General features: G+C 50.4%; 1 long non-coding RNA gene across 1 annotated transcript in view; it reads left to right on the top strand.

Moving 5' to 3' along the window:
• Positions 1–6: 6 nt before the first annotated feature.
• LOC119294970 overlaps positions 7–5,265 on the top strand; it is an 11,313-nt gene continuing 6,054 nt past the window's right edge. The window contains exons 1-2 of the long non-coding RNA XR_005143623.1: positions 7–179; positions 4,104–4,197. This is a non-coding gene — a long non-coding RNA (uncharacterized LOC119294970). The remainder of the gene's footprint in view (positions 180–4,103; positions 4,198–5,265) is intronic.

Below are 5,265 nucleotides of genomic sequence, written 5' to 3'. Positions count from 1 at the left end.
GGGATTCAGCAGAGGCAGATCGCTGCGAGAACCCAATCGAGGGCGGGAGGCAGGAGTTTCTCGTACAAGAGGAGGCACCGAGACGAGCGGGCCGCCGGGGAAATCCAGCGCCGGGTCGGAGCGGACACCGCCGCCACTGAGATCTCGCCCCGCCGGCCATTGTAAGAGAAACTTCACAGGTAAATACCTGATTTCACACATGCGCATGGTTTATTTTGTTGTCGGGATGTATTTTGTAATTGGGGCGCATATCAGGATGCTGATTTTTCATGGATATCTATGCGCTCCAGGACAGATTGGGAACGGGGTTGGGGCAGTAATAGCTTTCAGGTGTTCATCTGTAAGCAGACATCATGCAGGTCCGGCACAGAATCAAGAAGGAAAAGGGGATTCAGAATCTCAATGAGAAAGACAAAAACGAATAAGGCACGTCCCTGACGAGAGCTGAGAGTAGATTGGCAGTATGCAGACTCGATACCTACCCATGGCCGTCCGCCGGAGAGGTTCGCGGTGTGGCGAGCGCCGGCGCTATTGATTCCCCTCCTTGCACCCAATCCATTAGAGAGACAAGTCAAAGTACAGAGCAAGGCGTTGTGTGGGCAGATAATTGAGATATAGTCACGGGTCCTCGTCGGTACGCAGGAGGGAGGTGGAAGACAAAAAAGTGCAGAGTTTACCCGTGGTGCTGTTACCCTACGAAGAGGGGACGGTGACAGACGCCTGCCACGGTAATACATAAGCTAAATCGGTATTCCTCGTCGGACATCTCGAGGTAAATAGCGACGAGTCGACCGCTAGGATAGCGCGGCCCCGGCGCAGGTGTTCGAAAAATCCGCGTCCGAAGCTTGACGATGGTGCCCCGGCCCGGCGCCTCTCCGCACCCGCTCCCTGGCAGTGCGCCTCCGCACCCGGCGGCCCTTGCTCCTTCGCCAGCGCACCACCGCGCCTGGCCGCCGCTGCTCCTCCGCCAGAGCCCTGCCGCACCCGGCCGCAGCCTCACGCGTCTCCGCGCTGGCCCTCCACGCCTCCCCGCGCACGGCGCTGACGGCCCTCCACACCTCCCACGACATACCCGGGGAGCTCACTGGCGCGCCCATGACACCCATATCCTTTACAGTAAATCATGTTCCGGTATTCATGTAATTGTACTCCCTCTCTAAAGAAATATAAGATCGTTTACATCACTGGGGAGTATTTAGTAGAGTAATCGATCGAGAGCTAGGCGTAAGTTTAGCAGTATTTTCAGTTTGGGGAGATGATGCGTGAGTCATGGCCTGCACTGCGATATTTGGCCACCAGATGCAAAGATTGAACCTCACATGCTAGATTAGTGACTAAGCTAAATGGATATACTTATGGCTGCTAATATCTGTATTTCTGTTGCCTTACATGCATAGGATGAGTGGTCTCTGCAATCTAGCTTCCAGTATTTAACTCTGAAGAGCTAATCTTGCTAGCAAGCGATCATGCATGCTTCGGAAAAGAAACAGCCTGTTTACAGTCGCGTTAAGCGTAAGCGTTTGATGTTATGCCAAGGTTGGACTTTACTGATACTGTGTGAAACGAGTAAATTGCACAAAACCATCACTTTGAAGGTTAGGTTTGCGAAAAACATTACAATACATTTTTTTTACAGAAAATACCGTGTCTACGGTAAATCTTTTTGCAAATAACACTGATCGGCGGATTAGGCTCGTTTGAGCATGTTTATGACAGGTGGGTCACGTTTTTTGCTTATGTGGCATCACATTTCGTGCCAATGGGTTTTAATCTAAATTCACAAAGTAGTCCCTAGAAATTTATGTATACACCCCTGAATCAAAATGCAAAATCACAATCAGCCCCCCACGTGCATAAAACCAGTAGCACGGCGGCCATGGGCTCTCGTCGCTGGCCGGGGCGGCGCCCATGGAGGCTTGGGGCGGCTCATGGACCTCGCCGGCGGCGAGGTCTAGCACCTCCTCTTTCTCTAATTGGTGCTGGGGCGAGCTCGATTTGGATAGATTGGGGCGAGCCCGATTTGGATCTCGGGGCGACCAGGATGAGCTCCAGCATGTGCACGTTGCCCCGCTGTCGCCGTAGTCGGGGCGCCCGCCGAAGGGCCGCGTGGGCAGCCGGGGAACCAGGTCACGGTCAAAGGTGCCGTCATGGGGCACGTCAAGGTGTTGTCGCCGTCGTCGGGGCGCCCGCGAAGGGCCACGCTGGCGGCCAGGGAACTAGGTATGGCTGGTGCCGCCGCCGCCGAAGGGCCTTGGGCACCGGCTGCAGGGCTGCGCCTTGCACTCCGGCTGCAGGTTGAGGCTCCGGGTGCGCCTTGCGCTCCGGCTGCAGGTCGAATTGGATGTCACCGGATCTGCCGTGGGGTGCGGAGGTGGAAGCGGATGTCGCCGGATCCAGTGTGGGGCGCGGCGGTGGAGCCGGTGAACCTGTGGTGGCGCGGCGGGATCCCGGGCCGCGGTGGTGGGCGGCAGGGAGTGCCGGCGGTAGGCGGCGGCGGTTTAATTTTTACAGAGAGGGGAGAGAGATGGAGAAGAAGAGAGGGGTGCATGTGTAAAATTCACGCCACGTAGGCAAAAAATGGAGCCCACCTGTCATAAACTCACTTAACTGAGCCTGATCCGCTGATCAGTGTTTTTTGCAAAAAGATTACCGTAGACGTGGTGTTTTTGAAATTTTTTTAGTGTTTTTCGCAAATCTAGTCTTCAAAGTGATGGTTTTGTACAATTTACTCGTGTGAAACTGACGCTCACTGTGCGAACAGTTTCAGGAGATCAAAACCAAGCTGAATGACGCTTCAAAACCGAGGTGTTTGCATGCCCTGTTTGCTATGAACCGCTGATAAGGAAAGGGCTGCCAGGCATGAACCTGGATGTCTGAAGTCCCCTGAATCATCTTCATCTCTCATGCAAATCTAGATGTTGGATTAGGATTTATGTTCTTTTGGCTTCTACGCGTTTCCCAGGCCAGCGATTTATAGGTCCGGATTCAAGTGTTCAAAATGCAACAAGTCATTCACCAGCAAAGATGTCTTCTTGGATCTCACTGTCACCTAATCAGGAATGAAAGCATACAGTGAACAGAAGCCTGCTAGAACTGAGCTGCTCAGGAGCCCGCTCATCTCCTTTCTTTATGAGAGGGGGTGGCGTCTGAACATCAATCGGAGCGGCTTCCCGGGCCGTGATGAAGAGGCACATTTCTTGGCCGCCTCATTCTTGAATTCCATGGCATTAAGCTGTTACTGCTCAGTGAGAAACTATTTATATTAAGTCGTAAATCTGTCGCAGCCAAGTATTTGGTGCTGCAACAAAAGGCTGTCTCCATTTTTTCATGCCAAGAAAATATTCGTATTAATATGCATATAATATTGGTCTGCTGTTGGCTTTATCACTTCATTGTTCGAGACTTGGAGACTTATGTTGGATATATTTTGCCTATTAATAATATTGGCCGTATGGGGCATACCCCCCTTTTCGAAAGAAAAAAAATATAGCTCAATATTATTTCCAACCAGTGGCTGGCGGTATACTCGTTGATGTTATAGCTGTGCCAGTGGTTTGTTTTCAAGGAAATTTGCAAGCTCTCGGGCATACTCAGCTGTGATTGCTTTGGACTTTTCCGAGAATATGGTCCACTAATGCTATGACTACATCAAACAAGAAGAAATCCCTATGAACACGTGAGCTTTCCTTTGTGTTTATTTTGAACTTTCCCTGTTCAACTTGAAAAAGTGTCGTGCAACATCCAACTCTAACAAACCGTCATATAGACAACTTGGGCATCACTAAATTGTTTGTTATAGGCTTGTACTGATTTCTTCACTTCCACAAGTATTTATGTTCAGTTGTATGCTTCTACTGATTTCTTAACTTCCCCATGGTTTTACCTTCATCCACATGCATCTTGACGATCATAAAAACAAACACTACATACTGTTTTATCATCTCAACAATGTTCAGATGCATTTTGGGGATTTTCTGGTTTTCACAATAAAAAACAACTTGTGTTGAAGATAAACCTCATGACAAATGCTGCCAAACCAGAAGCAAAATCACCTAACAAATATAATGCAATCAGATTTAATCCTGAATCTCTCATCAATGCAGAGATGAGTGGACGTTCCAAAAGCTTTATCTCAGTTCCCTGCTGGTTCGAGATCCGCACAAGTTTGCTCCCTTCCGTCATCGGCCTCATCTAAAGGTATTCTTCCCCAGCTTTGTCGTTCTGCAAGAGACGCTTGAATATTTTGACATGGATCTCCACAGACGAAGTTTTGACTGTAGTTACCTGATAAACCGTGGAGGACAAGCGCCCTAGCAAACCATAGAAATTTATTGTTTTGTTTATGGTTGCTTGATTCTGATGCTTCCGGTTGGCATTTGCGTATCATCTTTTCATAGTTGCTGAGGCGCTTCTTTTCTTAAAAGTTGTACGCATACAAGTTGCACCCGTGAGTGAGCACAAGTGTCCTATGGCACATAATTTAGAGTTTAACTTTTTAATCTATCTACTACCCCTATAAAAGCACGAAAGGTCGGAGAACCAATTCATCTCATCCATCAAGTCATGTGATCTGATGGTCTACGTTGCTTCATCATACTAAACGCGTTTTAAGTTCTAATTACCCACCATGCCACTCCACGTTTGTAGCCTTCAAAGAACCTGCACGCACACACGATCGGTTGGGCTAAAACCAAAAACAAGCTGGCTCCCCTCCCCGTGAAGCAAACCGCCTCCCTCAGTTCCCTCACCATGGCAGACGAACCCATCATAAGCAGTCGCCCTCCATGCACACATGTGATTCTACTCGCCAGTGATGATCCCCAGTCCACACGGCCCTGCTCTACGGCGCCAATCCTCACCGACAGCCCCTTGCGGCCATGCTTCTCGTCCGCCTCCATCGCGCCTCACCGTCGACGGCTGCCCAGCCACCTCTCCTGTGGCGCTCGGTGCCCGTCCCTCACGCGGCCGACGGCGACTCCTCCGTCCTCCACACGGCCGGCAACAAAGACTCCACCACACCGCGACAACGTAGAAGCTCCTCCCTTAGCAGTTTTGTTCTTCCTCTGCGCCAAGTTGGAGGATCAAACTCTGTGTGTGTATTATGACTTCACAGGTTACACATATATATACATGGAGTGCAACGGCAGGATAAGGTTGCAACTGATCTAGCTAGTCCTGAGGAGACGTGAGCTACGTGCGGGACGAGCCAGTCGTGGGCGCAGGACCCGGGCGTGCGGGTGGCGTGGAGGACGTGGAGATAGTTGT

The sequence above is a fragment of the Triticum dicoccoides genome, chromosome 4B (assembly GCF_002162155.2).
Source record: "Triticum dicoccoides isolate Atlit2015 ecotype Zavitan chromosome 4B, WEW_v2.0, whole genome shotgun sequence".
Taxonomy (NCBI): Eukaryota; Viridiplantae; Streptophyta; class Magnoliopsida; order Poales; family Poaceae; genus Triticum; species Triticum dicoccoides.
Note: the sequence above shows the minus strand (reverse complement) of the source record. Positions and strands in the feature narration are given on the sequence as shown.